The 22,235-nt window shown below is 43.0% G+C and overlaps 1 pseudogene; it reads right to left on the bottom strand.

Moving 5' to 3' along the window:
• Positions 1-17,197: 17,197 nt before the first annotated feature.
• On the bottom strand, positions 17,198-20,747 carry LOC138364179 (etoposide-induced protein 2.4 homolog; annotated as a pseudogene).
• Between the last annotated feature and the right edge of the window lie 1,488 nt (positions 20,748-22,235).

Here is a 22,235-nt window from a genome sequence, read left to right as displayed (position 1 = left end):
GTCTACCTAACCTACCTAACCTAACCTAACCTAGCTTTTTTTGGCTACCTAACCTAACCTTACCTATATATATAGGTTAGGTTAGGTTAGGTAGGGTTGGTTAGGTTCGGTCATATATCTACGTTAATTTTAACTCCAATAAAAAAAAATGGACCTCATACATAGTGAAAAGGGTTGCTTTATCATTTCATAAGAAAAAAATTATAGTAAATATATTAATTCAGGAAAACTTGGCTTATTAGGCAAATCGGGCCTTGAATAGTAGGCTGAGAAGTGAGTTCTGGCTACTAGGTACGACATATATATATATATATATATATATATATATATATATATATATGCGAACAAGCCTGAATGGTCCCCAGGACATATGCAACTGAAAACTCACACCCCAGAAGTGACTCGAACCCATACTCCCAGAAGCAACGCAACTGGTATGTCCGGTCGTGATGGTCAAGTGGATTAAGGCGTCTTGTACATACCAGTTGCGTTGCTTCTGGGAGTATGGGTTCGAGTCACTTCTGGGGTGTGAGTTTTCAGTTATATATATATATATATATATATATATATATATATATATATATATATAAATATATATATATATATATATAAATATATATATATATATATATATATATATATATATATATATATATATATATATATATATATATATATATATATATATATATATATATATATATATATATATATATATATATATATATATATATATATATATATATATATATATATATATGTCGTACCTAGTAGCCAGAATGCACTTCTCGGCCTACTAAGCAAGGCCCGATTTGCCTAATAAGCCAAGTTTTCCTGAATTAATATATTTTCTCTATTTTTTTTCTTATGAAATGATAAAGCTACCTATTTCATTATGTATGAGGTCATTTTTTTTTTATTGGAGTTAAAATTAACGTAGACATATGACCGAACATAACCAACCCTACCTAACCTAACCTAACCTATCTTTATAGGTTAGGTTAGGTTAGGTAGCCGAAAAAGTTAGGTTAGGTTAGGTTAGGTTAGGTAGGTTAGGTAGTCGAAAAACAATTAATTCATGAAAACGTGGCTTATTAGGCAAATTGGGCCTTGCATAGTAGGCTGAGAAGTGCGTTCTGGCTACTAGGTACGACATATATATATATATATATATATATATATATATATATATATATATATATATATATATATATATATATATATATATATATATATATATATATATATATATATGCTTGCATTCTTTCTAGAGATAATATGTTTTTCTTTTTTTTTTACAGATGACACACCGCTGTGCATAGATTTGGCATCCAGCAGCGCTGAGAGCGGTAGTGAGAGTGACACACCCAACTCAGCAGAGTGGACATTACCCATATCCGGCTATCAGCCCTCAACTCACAGGGAGGGGAGGGGTCGTTCACGGGCTTACTCTACCCCCCTTTCCTCCCCCAGCCCCATACCCCAATCAATCAGCGACAGCAGCAGCAGGAACAGCAGCAGCATCAGCAGCAGTGGTGAGAACACTACCGTTAACATCAGCATCACAGACCGTGAGAATAGCCTTGACTCAGACGACAGCTCAGCAGACCTTGACCTTGACTCATCAGCGTCTGTCCGTTCTGACTGGTTAGCACCGTCTGGCATAATAGCTGACCGTGCAGTGTCGCCCATTCATCTCGGAGGGGGACTATCACCACCCCCCACCCCCCCTAGTCCTCTCCCATCACCCCCCCCCCACCTCTCTCTCCCTCTCCCCCACCTGCCCTAGAAATTCAACCTCAGCTACTGGATCGAATTGATAACTATAATGGTGGTTATGTTCGGCTTTCATTCTCCATACCAGAACATGTTAACACCTCCCCAGGACTCTATCTGAGAACATACAGTGATTTTTTCATTAATGAGATACGTGCCCTTTTCTCTCCACAACACCCATCACTCCTAATTTACCCAGACATCACTCTAATTGTGCGGAATTTAAATGTACAACAAGACGGTGAGGAGGAGGAGAATCTATTGGATCCTATAAATAACGATGGCTTTCCCATATGAGGTGAGGGGCGAAGAATAACTCTAGTGGAGGTAGACACTCATTGATTTTTGGGCTGACGAATTGACAGGGAAAATATCCCAGTACCTTGAAGAGAGGGAGGGGTCCAATGTCTTGGTTGAGCGGCTCACCGGGTTTTACATTAACTGTGGTCAGATTGAACATCCGATAAGATTAGGCTCGCATGTAGACTACCCTGAAGGCATGCGTGGAAAAAAATTGGTTTTCAATCCAGAGGGAGAAACGGATATTTGCCTTATGCAGTGTGTTGCTGCTTATAATTGTCTAGCTAAAGGGATGCGACTAGGTAATATCCGCGCTAGATCTGTGAATGCTGGTTGGTGTCTCAGACATATTAATTGGCCAGCAGATGTCAATTCTGCAGTGACGTTTGAGGATATTCACAAGGTAGAAAAAATGAATAAAGTCAGTATATTCATCTATTCACTAGAAAGAGATGAAAATGCTAGACGACGACAACGACACTACATTACACTAGCTAGGAAGGGAAGAGGGGGATATACAGATGTCATACCATTGCTGATGTTGGAAGCTCAACACTTAGTATTCATTAAGGATTTTAACCAATATGTACGTAATATGCGCAGCAATCCAGATCGCATCCCAAGTCATCACAGCTTTTGTCATTGTTGTATGATATCACTCCCAGCAGATCGCATGCAGAGTCATGAAAGTACATGCAAAGTACATCAGACTCTCAAATTCTACCCACCAGAGAGGAAGATTACTTTCCGTAACTATGGACGGGGATATGGTCCTAGTCACATGTGCTTTTATGACTTTGAGTGCATGTTAGATCGCTCGAACCCTAAGGGAATGATAGAATCACGTCACAACGCAGTGGCGTATGCGTACATTATCATTGACAGACAGATGAATATTGTTGAGAAAGATACTTATTTGGGTAAAGATGCGGCCAATCACTTTGTGACCACGCTAGAAGCGTCATGAGCTAGAATCAAGAAGGGGTTAGTATCCTATGAACTTCACATGTCCCAGCAACAGCAGGCGATATTTGAGACAAAAACGGCCTGTGAACTCTGTGATGAACCTTTTAACGGGGAAGATGTAATCAAAGTCCGTCATCACGACCACACAGTAAGATTCCACAATTATCAAGCAGCTTACTGTGATAGATGTAATTTGCAGTGTGTAAATTCATACAAGTTCCTATACACTTTTTCACACAACGCTTCCTATGATTTAGGAGTAATCCTAAACGAGATGAGAGATAGACCAGGGAGTGAAATAGATATATTAGCTAAGGATGGATTTAAATTTATGAAAGTTGATGTGAACAACTTAAGATTTTTGGATAGTTTAGCCCTTCTCAACGGCTCGCTAGGAAGAATAGCCAAGGATCATATTGATAGTGGGAAACCTACCACATTCACTTTGGCTATGTTAAAAGGTGTAAATAAAGCGGCCATCCCAAAACTGCTCAAGGGTAAACAATCATTCTGCTATGATTATTTATCCTCTATGTCTGTGTTAGATGAACCACACCTTCCTTCTCGCGATAAGTTTTACAATACACTAAAAGACGAAGAGTTGTCAGAAAAAGATTATAAACAAGCCTTAGAAATTTTTGATTTGGCTAAATGTCGCAACATAGGGGAGTATCTGCTCCTTTACCTCAAAGTGGACACAGGTTTGCTAGCTGATGTGTTCACAGTCTGGCGAGATACCATGCTTGCTCTCTACAAATTAAACATTTCCCACTACATTTCTTTACCCTCATTTGCTTGGGATGCATTCTTGCTTAAATCGAAAGTTGAACTTGATGTTGTGTCAGACCCATTGTTATATGATTTACTTCGTCGGAATCTCCGAGGTGGCTTCACCAGTGTGACGAGACAGTACACGAATGTGGAGAACCAGCACACAGGCTTAGATCTAGGGGAAGATAGTAGCTACATCATTTACTTAGATTTTAATAGTCTTTACGGGGCGTGTATGACTGAACTGCTCCCTCGTGGCGGGATCCGGAAACTGACACACAATGAGCGTGACGTGCTGCTAGAGCAAGGCTTGGAGAATATCCCATGTGATGGGTCCAAGGGATATTGGGTGTTGTGTGATACACTGCAGGTCCGACCTGAGGTAGCTAGGTATACAGATGAACTGCCCCTTGTTCTTTCACATACTTGCATTACCGAGGAACACATTTCACCCTACAGTAAGAATATTCTTACAGAAGAAAGTCGCGGCCTGCCTAAAAACAACACTAAATTAATTGCTTCTCACCTTCCTCAGAAAGACTACCTCGTTAGTCTGGACTTGTTACAGTTACTCATGCGCATTGGATTAGAAGTAGCTAAAGTTCACGACATCTACGAATTCGAGCAGGAGAGCTACCTTAAAGACTTCATTGAAACCAACGTTCATGAACGTGCCAGTACCAAATGCGCGATAAAAAAAAGGCTTTCAAACTCGTATCAAACTCTATATATGGAAAGAGTCTCACAGATGTATCTAAATATGGGAACAAACACTATTTGGTCACAGATCGTAGACATTTCCTGAAACATGCTCGAAACCCGTTCTTCAAGCGGAGTCTTTTGTTAAGTAAGGAACGTGTGATATGTACTATCAAGCAGAAGTCTCTCCTAGTCAGCACTCCTACGTATCTGGGTTATCATATACTTCAAATTGCTAAGAGGCGTCTCTATGAGTTCTGGTATGATGTTGTCAAACCTGCGTACGGGGATAAAGCGAGTCTGTTATATACAGACACAGACTCTTTCATCATTAAACTGGACTGTCAGGATGTGTTTGAAGAGTTGAATAAGTCTCCTCTCTTCGACTGTATGGATTTTAGTAATTTTAATGACACACATCCATCCTACTCTAAAGCGCGAGAAGGTGAACTAGGATTGCTCAAGTCTGAAATAGGCTCTAAGATTATTAACCAGTTAATTGCTCTCAGACCTAAAACATATTCGTTCACCACACATGATGGAGAGCACACTTGTAAGTGTAAGGGCGTACCATACCACCTACAAGAGAAACTCTCACATGACTCGTTTCAGCACACTCTTGAAACAAACACTTCAATCAGGTTTGTGTCGAGATCTATACGCAACGTGCAAGGAAAGATTTGTACATGTCGCAGTACCTGCAGAGGTTTGTCAGCGTTTGACGATAAACGCTACATTTTAAGCCCCACACAGTCCCTAGCGTATGGTCATCCTGATATTCCCAATAACAATGATGATGAGATGGATGTAGAAGTGGGAGAGGAGGAGGAGATGGAAGAAGTGTTTATGGAGGAGGAAGTAGAGCAAGCACAGAGACTCTACCCAATATTCCGCCCCTGGAGCAAACGCGATGTTACAGCTCAGAAACTATTCAACCCTCACTAGATTTTATGTTGTACAATTGTTAGTTAGTATTAAGATGGATGCCCCATATGACTAGAACTATTTATACTAAATGAATAGGATGTTAATATTATTGTTTGTGAACTGTAAGAACTATGATTAGTTTTAAAAATGTTGTTGCTGTACACTAAACACCTGTAAATGACTATGATTGTATAAATACCATCACATTTCCTTAGTTTTAGCAGTTTTAACGAAGCATTAATCATGGACAGTTCCTATGATATAATCCATGAGGAACATCTAGATATTTTCAGAGAACCATCTCGTGTTATTATTGCTGGTTATTCAAACAGCGGAAAATTCTACTTGTGCAGTAAACTTGTAAGGAAGTATCAACACAAGTTCTCCTCAATAATCATATGCGGAGGAGGTTACTCTGAATTACGATCAGATCCACAAATTAAAGGGAAGCTTATCGAGCATTCAACCATTATTGATCCTGTGGAAGAGCGAGTGGATAATGACTCGCATATCTTAGTAATCTATGATGACCTTTTTACAGAGTCTGCGAATTCAAAAATCGTATCAGACATGTTTACTAGGGGCCGACATTTCATGGTTTCCGTCATATAGATTACTCAAAACATATTTTTTCCTGGTAAATATTCGAGGAATATTAGTTTAAATGCTTCTCATTTCATATTGGTTAAATCACGAGACCTGTCACAAATTGAAACACTCGGACGACAAATATTTGGGAAAGTGGATTCAAAGAAATTTGTAGAGTTATATAAGCAAGTTATTAGCCAACCCTACGGCTATTTGCTAGTAGATCTGGGCTCGAACACTCCATCTACGATAACATTACGCGGTAATATTGTTCACGAACCGCCCTATGAGATAGTTTACCAATGGTGAGCAAGAAAGATGTATTGGAACGAGTATATAACGACCCCTCATCTAGCGGGGGGCTTGGAAGGGTACAGAGATTGTATAAGGCCGCCAAATTAATCACATCTAGTATAACTCTAGCCGATATAAAGGACTATCTGAAAAGCTCTGACTCCTATACGTTGCATTATTTACAACCACATAAATTCCCTCGGCGTCGGGTGTTAAGCCCTAAACCACGACTATTTCAAGCTATAGACTTGGCCGAGATGAGTTTATTGGACAAACATAATGACGGAGTGAAATATTTACTCGTATGTGTAGATATTTTCTCCAGGTACGCCCAAGTAGTACCCTTACGCGCCAAGGATGGGAAAAGTACCAGTAAAGCTCTGGCTTTAATTCTAGATTCACCTCATTCTCAGGGAGTGCACAAAATTAATTCTGATCGAGGTAGAGAATTTTATAACGCCACTATGAAAAAAATGCTGGCGGCAAGGAAAGTACAGTTATATAGTGTATTTTCTCAGGAGACTAAAGCTTCAATCGCTGAGCGGTTCATACGTACTTTAAAAGGTAAACTTTACAAGTTTATGACGGCGCACAACACTTTAAAATACATGCAGGCTCTACCAGATATTGTGAAAACATATAATTTAACCCCACACAGAGGATTGAAGGGGAAGACACCCACGGAGGTGCACGCTCTATCCTCGCCCAGCGAACACGCCAAACAATTTGATTTAATGTATAAAAGCCCGAGCAAATCAAAGAGAACTGTCATTCCTCGATTGAATGTTGGTGATACAGTACGCATCACTCTATCTGATCGCATTTCCAAGTTTAAGAAAGGGTTTAAGCAGCAGAACACCCGAGAGATATTTATAGTTACACGTATTGATCGGAGACAACACATCCCTTTATACTTTCTAAAAGATCTGAATGGGGAAGAAATTGATGGTGGCTTCTATAAACAAGAATCTATAAATCTATAAACTATAAGATTTATATACATATATAATATATACATATATATATATATATACATATATAACTATGAATCTATAAACAAGAATCTATAAATCAAGAATCTATCTTCTATATCTGCCCGAAACGCTTTGCGTAATAGTGGCTTGGGATGCCGTTCTTGGGTTGGACTTAACAGCCACAGCAGACATTGCCCCCAAGCAGACACCTAGGGCACATTTCAATAACCCCACGGGATTGACGGATGTCTACTACATGGTTTCCTGCACAGATACTACATCTCTGACCTGGCTGTTGCATTACTGGACGTAGTGAGTGCGTTGGTAACACCTGAAGCATTGACATAGGCGGCAGTATCGTTGCCTGGAGATCTGATGGGGTGTGCAGGCCACACCAAAACATTTGAGGCCGTTGTCAGCCGCGAGAGTGGCCTCTGCTGGAGACTTGAGGGTGGCTCTCAGGTTTCCATCCTGCTGGATGAGGTTTGCTGAAAGAGCAGTCAATGACTGGTTCTGAAGGTTGATGCTGTGGATGATATAGGCAATCGTTCTTTCGGCGATAAGAACGCTCACTTGGTAGACGATGTACTTCTTACCGCCAGATAGTGGTGGGGTGGTACGAGAATCAGGTTTTCTGGTTCTAATGCCTCGATTGTTGTGGGATTGAACAGGCCTTGGAGTGTTGCAGCACTGATGAACAGAATCTGGAGTTCATTTTCCTCCATGATGATGTCGATGAAAACACCAGAGTTTTCCGTCAAGAGGACCGGAATCTCGGCCTTGGTGAAGGTTCCTAGGAACCAAACCTTGATTCAGTGGAACATGGTGCTATTTAATTGGCACCAGGAGTGAAGAAAGAGTCCTCTTCATCGGGTCAGTGCCGATGGAGGATAGCTTTTTATCTGGATAGTGCTCTGATCGCCAATTCACATTACTGAAGAAGGCCTTCCGTCTCCTCCCGGTATAAAACGCCAGGATGGGAGTGGGGTTGACATTCTAAGAGTGAAGCGCTTTTGTTGTAGTTGTTACAGATTCAGCTACTGGGAACAAAAGTTCCAAGTAGCCTGGCTATGGTGAGCCCGTAGTGGACTTACCTGGCACCGGAGCGGGGCTGTAACTTTTTTCAAGCAAGTTGTGGAGGCGAGAGTGTGAAGCGCTTCGTGAGAAGTTATATATAACTGACCGCCCCCCCCCCCACACCTTATTTCGTCGCCATGCTTTCATGTAGTCAGGTGAAGATCGACAAATCACGAGCCTGTGCAGGCGATGAGTCACAATAACGTGGCTTATGCTGACCAGACCACACACTAGAAAGTGAAGGCACGCAGACGTTTCGGTCTGTCCTGGACCATTCTCAAGTAGATTGTGTCGAGGAAGTCGACTGCCTTCCTCACTAAGTAGTGTGACGGAGTTCCCCCCCCCCTTTTAATTCTCCCACGCCTGCAGTAAGAGTCATGTCTGCTTTTCCCAAGCGTTCTCTACGTTGCAGGCTACAATTTGATATATGGGAGAGAGTGAAGTGTTCTCGGAGAGCCGAGAAATTTGTGAAATAGTAATATTTTGGCCTGTGGTTTAGGCCCTTTAGGGAGCCAAGATGGCGCTTGCCTCCCTAATCTCCCGCCAAAACCGTGTGACGTCAGTGGCACCGGATTGGTCACCGACAGCAATGTGGCACCGGGAGCCAATGAAAACTTCCCGTAGCGAAAGTGACGTCACGAAGGAAGGGGGTCCGGCCCGCGAGCCGGGCTGGCGCCATCAGTCAGACACGACACGTCATAGAGGTCGGACGTGCGACGGTTGGTCCTGTCAGTTGGACAGTTGTTTCCCGCTCCCGTGGATTTACGCGTCACCTGAAGTCCGCCAGTACTCTGAGAAGTCTTCCCTAGTTCATGTGTTGAACCAGAAGAGGGAATTGACGGTTATTTGAGCAACAAGTGCTCCAGTCAGGTACTGTGCCAGAAGCAGTGAAGCCGTGCAGTGACGTATGTGACGTCTGTGGCAATTCACCAGTTCGTGACAGCGTAGTGGCTGACAGAGCCACTGGGTAGCTGAGGAAGAGAGGACTATTTGGGGAAACCGGACGACTGTAGCTGAGACGTAGGCGACAGCCATTGATGGGAGAAGACGACGGCCAGGAGACCGACTCCAACCTTCAAGAAGTCAAGAAGGAGGACGGACCTGCAGTGAGGAGGCACGGAGACGACGCGCTAAACGGTGGGACGACGAGAGGCTCTGGTAGGACACGACGACGTGTAGTGTGGGGGCGTTCCCGACACGAGGACCAGGAGCTACATCTCGACTCTCATCGGAGGATAGGGTGAAGTAGGTGTTTCTAGTTCCCTCCCCATTCCCCTTTAGTTAGCTATATTATTCGGCTATATTATCTAGCCTGAGGATTTTATATGTCGTGAGCAAGTCTCACCCATGTCACGGTAAAGCACCAGTGTGCTAGACAGTACTATCAAGAGTACTTGTAATATTCATGTTGATTATTGGTGTGTACAGGCACCAGGAACAAGTGATAAATTTACTGTGTTGTGTATATCTTTCTATAGATTTTGATATGAACATATAGTGGTAAATTATATATAATATTATGCCAGTATTTGAAAGTTAGGCTGTGTGCCCAGAAATCATTTATTTTCCATGTATTGATATTTGATGTATCTACATTATATATGCTATGTTCATACAGTGATTATTCATTTGTGAGTACAGTGAATTATTGCGTTATCACCCACGAGAGAAAGTACTGAAAACTCCAGTGTTAATATGTCATAATATATTGTGGGATGAATAACAGTGTAAGACCATTACAGTGAGTCATGGTAGCGTTGATTGTAGAAAAGACTGTTTGAGCCTGAGTGCAGTGTAACTGAGTAATACGGTCTATTTGTGCCAATATCGAGTGTGCGAGTTTCTAGTAATATTGGAGAATTTAAAGAAACAGCGCGCGTGAATCTAGAAAACAAGCAAAGAGCTTCCGCGCGGGGGGCCAGGCGATCAGCTGTTCTTGACACTTGATGAGGAAGGGGGAGGTGTTGCCCCCTAGTGATCGCAGACTATTCGTGGGAATTACCGGCCGCGTCAGGATCAGTTGATTTATTTGTTATTGTTTGGCCTTGCGACACCTTTCATACATTTTAAGTAAAATACAAAATTACCTTTGTGTTTTTATCATTTCCTCCATTGATCTTGTGGCTACATTATACTGAAAGCATTGAGTGATAACAATAAGTACCTGCCTGATTCCTGATCTTTTGAGTGTGACCTTGCCAAGGCTACCACTAATTCCACCAGTCCACTGATGGTGTTACTGGCCACCTAAAACACCAGTTGGCGACCTTGTGGTTAACCGTAGAGCCCGATTGTTGGGGAGGGCACACGACAGTCAAGTGAACGAGTCGTGTTCTCACTCTTTCTTAATAAGAGGCCGTTAAGATTGACTGGGAGACTCTGCTGGCGTGCAGTGGCGCCGTGAGGATCGAGTGAAGACCCGCAGGGCTACGGTAAGTGACCTTGAGCATAACTATTGCTCACCCCAGACTAGAGTGAAGAGAGGTAAATCCCCAACATTGGCGACCTTGCCAGGATATAGATCGAAGTAAAGTTTGCAGTGGTGGTACTTGGCAGTGGTGTTAGAGATCAGGCGCAGGTTATCACTCATAGCACAAGATGGAGGATGATAAAGTAACCAGATTTATTGACTCTAGAGATGAACAGGTGCTGGAAGAGTGCACCAAGGCACAGTTACAGGCTATAGCAGATCATTTTGGAATAAAGCTGAAATCTGCCAGAGTTGGTGAAAGAAGAATAGAGATAATGGCTCAGCTCAGGGCTCGAGACGAAGCTTTGGGGGAGGAACTGGCCCCAAACACCTGCCAGTGTGGGTGAACACCTGAGTATTGGTGGAAGCAGCAGGGAATCCAGCGGCAGCAGGAACAGCATTAAGCTGGAAATAATGAAGTTGCAGCTGGAAGCACAGCAGCGCAAAGAAGAGCGAGAAGCACAGCGGCGCAAGGAAGAGCGAGAAGCAGAAGCGCAGCTGAGGAGAGAAGAAGCACAACAGCGCAAAGAAGAGCGAGAAGCACAACAGCGCAAGGAAGAGCGAGAAGCAGAAGCGCAGCTGAGGAGAGAAGAAGCACAACAGCGCAAAGAAGAGCAAGAGCGAGAAGCACAGATGAAGCGTGAGGAGCGAGAAGCACAACAGCGCAAGGAAGAGCGAGAAGCACAGCTACGCCGAGAAGAACAAGAGCGAGAAGCACAGCTACGCAGGGAAGAACACGAGCAAGAAGCGCAACTACGCAGGGAAGAACACGAGCGAGAAGCTAGGATGAGACAACAGGAAATAGATGCCAACAAGGAGGTGGAGCTGAAGCGAGCTGAACTGGGACTAGGTGCCCCTGCCCCACCGCAAACGGAAGACCGACGAGTGAGGGAACGAGACCTGCCGGTCTTTGTGCCTAGTGAAGCCGAAAGTTTCTTCGATCACTTTGAGAGAGTTGCTGCTATGAAGAGGTGGCCGAGGGCGGAGTGGGCGGAGTTGGTCCAAGGGAGGCTCACAGGTGAAGCTCGTGAAGCCTTCACTATGCTCGACTTCCAGGAATGCACCAACTACGATGCGGTAAAACGAGCTGTGCTCCGTTCCTTTAAGCTCACGCCAGAGTGTTACCGGAAGAGGTTTAGAGAATGTACCCGGTTGCCAGGAAAGTCGTATGCGGAGACGGCGAGGGACATAGAAAGAAAGCTCCTTAAGTGGCTGGACTCTGAAGAAGCAAGGTCGGTCGAAGAGGTCAAGGAACTAATGGCCATGGAAAAGTTTATGTCCGTGCTCTCTCCTGAGATCAGGATGAGGATAAAGGAGGCGGACATAAAGGACCTGAGGGCCGCAGCCGACCGGGCCGACATGTTAGAGGAAGCACTACGCCCACGCCGAGAGGGACAGCACCGACCACCCGCATACGTCGGAAACGATAGGAGTTATAGAAGGACGGATGGATGGAGGACAGGAGCGAGTTCTCCCAAATCCCACCTCTCAAGTTGGAACACCCGAGGATCAAAAGGTATTGTAGAGCCGATAGAGGAGAGCCAAGCTGAAAGCTCGGGAGTTGTTACTGCAACGAAGGAAACAACAAGCGGTGCGGGAAAGACAGAGGGTGCGACGGCCTCTGGAGGCAGTGCTAAGGCGAGCGGTGGCAGATGGTCTCCGCCGAGGGGCCGCTGCTACAACTGCGGAATACCCGGACACGTCGCGTGGGAATGCAGACGCCCTAAGCAGCGGGGACATGTTGCTTTAGTGATGTTCGAGGACCAGAGGGCCGAGGGAGTGCGGGATGAACCCGTGCTGAATGGGGAGAAGAAAGTTCACCCGTTCATGTGTCAAGGAACCGTAAGGATGGGGGTCGCAGACCCCATCCCCGTGAAGATGCTAAGAGACACCGGGGCTGACTTTACCCTGGTAAGTGAAACCCTGTTCCCCGAGGGTTACAAGAATACCAGTGTGGGGGTGGCAAGTGTGACCACTGTGGGAGGCCCAGTGAGGATGCCCCTACACCAGGTAACTTTAAATTCCGAATATGGCTGCAAGACCCTAGTGGTGGGAGTCTGTACATCAATGCCCAAGATGGAGGCACGCGTCATCTTGGGGAATGACGCGTGTGGAGGATATGTCCTCCCAGCATCTCGTGAAAGGCGAAGAGTGCATAGAACAGTACAAGAAGACAGGCGGAGAGTTGAACGCCTGTGGGGACGAGAAGGGAATCGCACCGGGGGCGATCCCAGTTTGTACTGTGACACCGAGACAACGCGAAGAACAAGGAGGTTGTGGATCTGATGGGGCTGAGGAGTCGACTGACAGCCTGGGAACAGATCACCTCTGCGTAGGACCCAGAGAACGAGTGGATGGCGAAAGTAGCCCGAATGGTGAGTTGCAGGTGACACTCACCAGTTCTCCAGGGGTAAACCGCACTCGTCTCGGAAAGTTGCAGCAGGAGGAGTTCCCCGAATTGGTTAGTGAGGCCGAAGGAGGACGTGTGGGTCCTGAGAAGGCTTACTTTCCATTTATCTATATTATATATGCCATGCTATTTATGATGAGGGAACGATGGACACCAGGAGCGACCGTGGGAACGGTGAATAAATATGTCCAGAAGTTCAAAGAACGTCTCACAAGAGCGAAGGAACTGGCTAGGAAACTCCTGAAGAAGGCGCAACGTAAGATGTCGGAGTGGTACGACAGGAGAGCTGCGCAGAGGAATTTTCAGGTCGGATACCAAGTAATGGTTGTGCTGCCAGGTAAAGGTAGGGTGACCAAGTCGCGGTTCAAGAGACCATACCGAGTGCTGCGACGGTTGGGTCCAGTGTCGTACGAGATTGGGAAGCCGGATGGACCCCGAAAGAAACAGGTGTGTCGCGCAGACCGCCTGAGACCTTTCTTCAATGTGGAAGGAAGAGCCGCCAGGCAGGACAGAACGAGTACCAGAGAACCCCAGCGGAAGACGGGTCTGAGTGTACCGAGGGACCGAGAACTCCCGGAGGAGGAAAGTAAGTGGTCCAGGGCGGACGGCACCAGTCTCACCCGCACTGAGAGTCTGACAAGGATCAAGGTCAAGCACATCAAGGGGAAGGACGACGTAGTAGCGGACGCCCTATCCCGCATACACTAACGAGACATGACTCTTATTTTAAGGGGAGGGGTATGTGACAGGAGTTCCCCCCCCCCTTATAATTCTCCCACGCCTGCAGTAAGAGTCATGTCTGCTTTTTCCCAAGCGTTCCCTACGTTGCAGGCTACAATTTGATATATGGGAGAGAGTGAAGTGTTCTCGGAGAGCCGAGAAATTTGTGAAATAGTAACATTTTGGCCTGTGGTTTAGGCCCTTTAGGGAGCCAAGATGGCGCTTGCCTCCCTAATCTCCCGCCAAAACCGTGTGACGTCAGTGGCACCGGATTGGTCACTGACAGCAATGTGGCACCGGGAGCCAATAAAAACTTCCCGTAGCGAAAGTGACATCACGAAGGAAGGGGGTCCGGCCCGCGAGCCGGGCTGGCGCCATCAGTCAGACACGACACGTCATAGAGGTCGGACGTGCGACGGCTGGTCCTGTCAGTTGGACAGTTGTTTCCCACTCCCGTGGATTTACGCGTCACCTGAAGTCCGCCAGTACTCTGAGAAGTCTTCCCTAGTTCATGTGTTGAACCAGAAGAGGGAATTGACGGTTATTTGAGCAACAAGTGCTCCAGTCAGGTACTGTGAGAGAAGCAGTGAAGCCGTGCAGTGACGTATGTGACGTCTGTGGCAATTCACCAGTTCGTGACAGCGTAGTGGCTGACAGAGCCACTGGGTAGCTGAGGAAGAGAGGACTATTTGGGGAAACCGGACGACTGTAGCTGAGACGTAGGCGACAGCCGTTGATGGGAGAAGACGACGGCCAGGAGACCGACTCCAACCTTCAAGAAGTCAAGAAGGAGGACGGACCTGCAGTGAGGAGGCACGGAGACGACGCGCTAAATAGTGGGACGACGAGAGGCTCTGGTAGGACACGACGACGTGTAGTGTGGGGGCGTTCCCGACATGAGGACCAGGAGCTACATCTCGACTCTCATCGGAGGATAGGGTGAAGTAGGTGTTTCTAGTTCCCTCCCCATTCCCCTTTAGTTAGCTATATTATTCGGCTATATTATCTAGCCTGAGGATTTTATATGTCGTGAGCAAGTCTCACCCATGTCACGGTAAAGCACCAGTGTGCTAGACAGTACTATCAAGAGTACTTGTAATATTCATGTTGATTATTGGTGTGTACAGGCACCAGGAACAAGTGATAAATTTACTGTGTTGTGTATATCTTTCTATAGAATTTGATATGAACATATAGTGGTAAATTATATATAATATTATGCCAGTATTTGAAAGTTAGGCTGTGTGCCCAGAAATCATTTATTTTCCATGTATTGATATTTGATGTATCTACATTATATATGCTATGTTCATACAGTGATTATTCATTTGTTAGTACAGTGAATTATTGCGTTATCGCCCACGAGAGAAAGTACTGAAAACTCCAGTGTTAATATGTCATAATATATTGTGGGATGAATAACAGTGTAAGACCATTACAGTGAGTCATGGTAGCGTTGATTGTAGAAAAGACTGTTTGAGCCCTGAGTGCAGTGTAACTGAGTAATACGGTCTATTTGTGCCAATATCGAGTGTGCGAGTTTCTAGTAATATTGGAGAATTTAAAGAAACAGCGCGCGTGAATCTAGAAAACAAGCAAAGAGCTTCCGCGCGGGGGGCCAGGCGATCGGCTGTTCTTGACACTTGATGAGGAAGGGGGAGGTGTTGCCCCCTAGTGATCGCAGACTATTCGTGGGAATTACCGGCCGCGTCAGGATCAGTTGATTTATTTGTTATTGTTTGGCCTTGCGACACCTTTCATACATTTTAAGTAAAATACAAAATTACCTTTGTGTTTTTATCATTTCCTCCATTGATCTTGTGGCTACATTATACTGAAAGCATTGAGTGATAACAATAAGTACCTGCCTGATTCCTGATCTTTTGAGTGTGACCTTGCCAAGGCTACCACTAATTCCACCAGTCCACTGATGGTGTTACTGGCCACCTAAAACACCAGTTGGCGACCTTGTGGTTAACCGTAGAGCCCGATTGTTGGGGAGGGCACACGACAGTCAAGTGAACGAGTCGTGTTCTCACTCTTTCTTAATAAGAGGCCGTTAAGATTGACTGGGAGACTCTGCTGGCGTGCAGTGGCGCCGTGAGGATCGAGTGAAGACCCGCAGGGCTACGGTAAGTGACCTTGAGCATAACTATTGCTCACCCCAGACTAGAGTGGAGAGAGGTAAAACCCCAACAGTAGGTAGTTATAATTTGTAACTACAATATATAAATATAGGTCAAATTTGTACAGGTCAATGCTAACATTAAAAATATTAGGACATTGGTTAATTTGGGCTGACTAAATTAAATTGCGTTCATCAAAACTCCTGCACTTAGCAATATGTTTTGGCTCTCCAATTAATATTATGACTATATAGACTGGCATGTATCTTATCTTGAGATAATTTTGGGGCTTAGCGTCCTTGCGGACCGGTCCTCGACCAGGCCTCATTTTTTGATACACCCCACCAGGAAGCAGCCCGTAGCAGCTGTCTAACTCCCAGGTGCCTATTTACTGCTAGGTGAACAGATACATCAGGGCGAAAGAAACTCTGCCCATTTGTTTCCGCCTCCACCGAGGATCGAACCCGGATCCTCGGAACTACGAATCCGAAGCGCTGTCCATTCAGCTGTCTGGCGTCCTTACATCCACTTATTCACGAGCCATTTATCAGCTTACAAATTCTTCACATACTGTCAATGTCTCACTCCATTTCACTATTTTAAGTACATTCACATTTCTTGATCTATATTTTTCATAGATTTCACAAGCTAATCATAAAACCTTAAAATTACTATATACTCGCGTATTTTCATCATAGATTCTATTGCTAACTATAGTCCCTTGTACAAGATGGCAAGAGAGGCAGCCAAATAATAAACTCTCATAGCTGATGGAACAAGTTCTAGTTGAGTGAATAAGGGGGTGTAAGAAACCACCCTCGTCGATGACCTATTTGACCAAGTTATGTGGATATAAAAAAAAATCCAGGGTGTTTAATACATGTAGCTTCACATCTGGGGAAGAGAGATGGTATCTCTAAATCATTATCAATTAACATGGGATCAAAATAATTCTTAGTATACAACAGAACAACTGCCGGCCAAGCAATATTAATATGAAATATTGTTGCATCTTTGGTGAAGCAACTTTTGCTTTGGTCACAGACAATAAAACAGCTACAAATATCTGAAGTAATTCCCATTGAGTAAAACAATCTTCCTAACATCTAATGGGAAGAAAGGAAGTAGAGCGATAAGGAGGTGGCTGAGGAGTCTTGCTGGGGGTCGGTGGAGGATATCTTGTGACTAAAATCTGAATGATGCGGTTCAACTCACCAACCACCAAAGAAAACAATTGCATTTGGCAACCATTGGAGTTGAGCACTGGATCAGCCTCGTTGGCACTGATGATGATAACAGGAAATGACACAGCAAGGAGACATCCACTAATGTACATTGAAGATTGATACATTGTGATAAGTGCAAGGGGAAGGCCAAACCCCATGAAGTACAGCCAGTTCTCTTCGATGAAACTTAATCTCTTGTATAGTTCCCAACCCATGTTGAACCATCTGTACTCAAAGGCAGAGAGTGCATTAAGCATACACAGGTGAATACCGTTTAGGATCAAATCTACACCCACCAGAGGCTCCAGCTTCATCAAGCTAGCGTGTATGAGAAAAAGAAACTGAACAAAGATGGAGATGAGAATATTGGCTACAAGTTTACTGATGCTGCTGATCAGGTGGGGACGTCCTTGGCACTGTCGATATACATTATCAGCTGTGCCTTGAAACCATATCGTGTTAATGATCCTGGAGAGCATGAAGAGTGGCAAGACCCACAATGTGTTGAAGATGGCCCAACTTGTCCTCTTACAAATTACCGCTGACTTGGCCGTTTGCCCGTATGGACAAATATGGACCTAACTTGAAAATTAAAAAAAAAATGACAATATATTTTGATTTTTTTTCCAAAACAGTAAGTTAAGGGTCCGCTGGTAGGTTAGGTGGACAGGAAATTCTCCTTTTAGTTTCAAAACGTCATAAAAAATGTTAATTGAAAGTTTCCTCTCCTAACCTTTCTGAGTAAGCCAGAGGACTCAAATAGAAAACGGGACAGTACATCACTTTTGTGAGCAGATCATTTAAAATTACGTCCATTTTTGGCCGTAGGGCGCATACGACCGAAAAACGACGTTATTTTTAAGAGTACGGGTTGGTGAGGATGGGCAGCACCAACGATGACACTGGCCCCTGTTCCTCATCCAGGAAAAGCCCCAGCACCTGCTTCAGTCCCGGCAGGAACATTTAATGGAAGAATGCTACACTGAGGCCGATAACAGCACCGTTGAGGATGCAACACTGCAATGCAAATGCTATGCATTGTAAGCATGTAAATGCAATGCATTGGATTGTTGGGCCCCTTCTAATCACACAATGTATATAAGTGTGAACTCAAAGATTTACTAGTTTGTTAAAGCTTCACACCCAATTGGTACATGGGATCGAAAACAAACCTCACTCACTCTGCTGAAGACGGGGGTGAGTTCCTGATTAAAATGGGCTTAATCATATTATTTTTTAACCATTAGATTCATACTCAAGTACTCAAGAACTGGGGAAAGTTTAGCTCGCTGTTTAGAGTAACACAATTGAATTTCTAATTTCCGGTTTAGCTTTGGGGAGTATGATAGTAGTGTTGGAAATATTCAACACTTTATTACTAATATTCAGTACCTTCAGAAACTATTCATGTAATGTGTAATATAATTTTACTAACACTACTAACCAGTAGAGTAGTGAAAATAACATGATTTAACTAACTCATAATAACGCCTCATTTCCCCAGAAATTCTAGTCAAGTGTTGCATCAGATCACATGACGAAAGGGAAAATATTTACATTAATAAGAATTATATTAAATTCTCCTAATTTCACATTCTTTAATGAGTATTATTTAATAACACTTTTGCAAGAATATACTTCGTGAACTAAAGCAGATAATACATTTATTTTCGTTTATATAGTATTGTTTATTAGCTGGTAATAATTCTTGCAATTACCAATTGCTATTCCAGCGCATTCACATACGACTGAATTTATATTCAGTACTCTCTCATATTGAACAACGTTCATTTAATTATTATGAAATGAGAATTTGAATATTGTCAAATAAGACAAAGCAATTCTCTGTAATTCCTGATAATCTTTAGTTCCTGTAAACTGGGATATTAATTAAATCATAGATAATATTAAGCGCGCCATAGCAAAACTGCACATGATGAGCTACCCGGGAAGGAGGAAGGACTGGCAAGCGACGCCGTTAAGCTTGAGAGATTGTCTGGAAGCTGGTCAAATTACCGCCTCATCAATCCGCCGTCCCTTCCACTATGGACGCTAGGAGGACGTGACTGCTTCATCATATCACAGACATCAGTATCGGCATATCTATAAGTTCATTTCCCTTGTTCTTTGTGATCACATTTCACATAATAAGTAGGACAATTTGTCGTTATGCTGCACGTCCATTAAAAATAACCAGTAAGTGTATATACAGGGCTATACCACATCTAATTTAGAAATGTGGTATTATAACTCTAGAAGATTTCTACATACTACTCGCCTTTCAGCTTGGAATTACTGATAATAAGGAAGATATGATGCTGCTTCGATCAAGTGTTCCCAGGATAGCCTGATGAAACAAATTTCTCATGACGAAAATATCCCAATGTATGGTAGCTTTCCTTCGTACAGCTAAGCTGTTATTTCGTTCTTGTAGTTTGTAGAATATTATATTTTATTAATCCAAAGATTATTTAAAATCTCCAATATTTCATATTTTCTTCAATATTTCATGTGTATTAATCTTCATTTATTTGTACTTGAAATGCATTAATTTCTCTGTACTAATCAAACCCCCCAAAGTGTGTGGAGGGATTTGGCTTCGTAATTTATTATAACTACAGTTCATTCATTATACAGTAATAGATTTCCATCATACTTATATAAGAGATCCATAGGCACTGGTTCTCCAATTATTAGTTCCTTATCTTAAGGATGGTCCTTCAAATGATTTATGAGATTTATTATCTTGGAGCCAGATTCCCCCAGAAGCAGAACGTATAAACATAGTTGCCTCTAAAAAGAGAGAAGAAACATGTTCAGGGGTATTGTAACCACATCCCGAATTCTAAATATATTTTAGCTATTTTTTCATAAAAAAATTGAATGATGCAGGAAACGCTCGACAGTATTGCTCACTTAAGTTTATGATGATTAAAGTAAAAATTAACGCACAGAGTTTCATATAAACATTATATTTGAAATACCTGCAATCTCTGACTCTGTCCCCTGGGGACATCCTGTCTGCCTTAAGGTCAGGTGACCTTGTGGCTGCGGCAGCTTACCTCCTCCTCCCTGTGATCGCCATTGCGTCCATTTTTATTTGTTTGTTTATTTAATAATTTCCTCTCTGGTAACCACTAAACTAGTCAAGACGTCATCTGCACATTCTACGTTGATTTGTTTTGCTGTATTCATAAAGTTCTTTGGTACTTTCTTATAATTTCGTAATTTAAACCATTTTCATTATCAGTTATTTGACTTATATTTTAATAGCCAGGTGTTGTCTGTAATCTTTGTTTCATCTGGTGAAACACTGAAGGCTTTCTTTGCTTGCCCTGCAATACGTACTTTTTTCTTAAATATTCTTGTCATAATTCGTTTGTATTGAGCCTTCTGTTTTCTGATTAGGCTCTTTAGTGCCATGGTTATTCGTTTTGGGTCACTACTATTTTAAATCAGCAATCTATAGCGTACAACGTTTCTGGGCTTTATTTGTAATCTTTTTAAATAAAAACATTACATCATAATCCAGTAACCACCTCAGTAAACAAGACAAGGCTCAAGAACTGCCCAACTCCCATGTTTAGGTCTGCCAAATTTAAAATTCCCAAAGAACCCCTAAATATATGAATCAGAGGAGAGAAAAATCTGGCGCCTTAAGTTTCTCTCAAATAACTTTTTCGTGTCTCGTTTAAGGTAATTTCCTCATGATCTCTGTTGCTTAACTCGCTCCCTTTTAAGATGCTACTTATCAGTGTCTCCCTGTTACACAAGTCTATATTATCTTATTGTGTTGGCACACAATAAGCTGTATAGCAAATAAAGTTTATTGTACTCAAATTAGTCGGTGTTTGTTAGACACCAATTTTGGTGTTTACTGATGTTTATTGTTAGTTTGTTTGGGGAGCCGGTGGCTGAGCGTGTGGGAAATTTTTACCCACCATATCTAATAATCATCTAAGAAATGTATAATTTCTATATCATATAAAAAATCATATCTAAATCGTATCAAAATCATATTAGAATCATTATAGATTCATTATATAGCTTGATCCTAGATGACAATGTCACTGTGAACACGTAGGCAACAGGGCCCTATTGATGCCTACGTGACTTTGTGGCATGATCTCTCAAGGATCCAGAAGCTTCTAGAAGGATTTGTTAATTAAAAAAACTATTGGAACATTTATTCAACATCCGGTAGGGATAAAATCGAATCCTTAATAAGAATCAGTGGTACTATCAAGTGCTACTAATAATCTTTATATCCTATATCTAATTATATTATAATCACATCTTATCTCAATCATAAGTCTAGACTGTAAAATAATCAATCAATATTCATAGAAGGCTACCGTGCTCAGGGAGCATGGCAGGGCGATGGGGGGGAGTGAAGCGCCCACCAAGACAGCCCGGGCACTCGTGTTTGATTACAACTGAGGTGAACAAGTGACGGATCCTTAGCGAACATTACCAGCTCAAGGACACCTTATCTAATATCTTTATCACCAGTGAACACTCTCTAGAACTGGGGAGTATCTGGACAATATCTACAAGGAAAATCCTAGAACATTTATATAAAATAAGAGTGTATAGTGGAGATCACAGTGACACGGTTTCCACCACCTTCATTCCTAATCTTTATCAACTATCATTCTTCTGCAAACTGCAGGGACAATCACGTAGCAACGCTACCAGATCATCATACAGCAACGCTGTGGCAAAATATCGTGCCCAAAACTCAAACAAGAGAGGGTTAATCAGTCTGGCTCCTTGTCAGATAGGCACCCCGACAGGCAGAGAAGTATATTGAAGGTTATTTGGTATATGATTGGCCAATTGTATGCTTGTGTGACCTTTAATATCCTATAAATCTGTCTGTTGGTTAAAAAGCGAGGCAACGCCTCATTT

Source organism: Procambarus clarkii, chromosome 12 (assembly GCF_040958095.1).
Source record: "Procambarus clarkii isolate CNS0578487 chromosome 12, FALCON_Pclarkii_2.0, whole genome shotgun sequence".
Classification (NCBI taxonomy): Eukaryota; Metazoa; Arthropoda; class Malacostraca; order Decapoda; family Cambaridae; genus Procambarus; species Procambarus clarkii.
The sequence above is the reverse complement of the archived record's forward strand: the minus strand, read 5'-3'. Positions and strand labels throughout refer to the sequence as shown.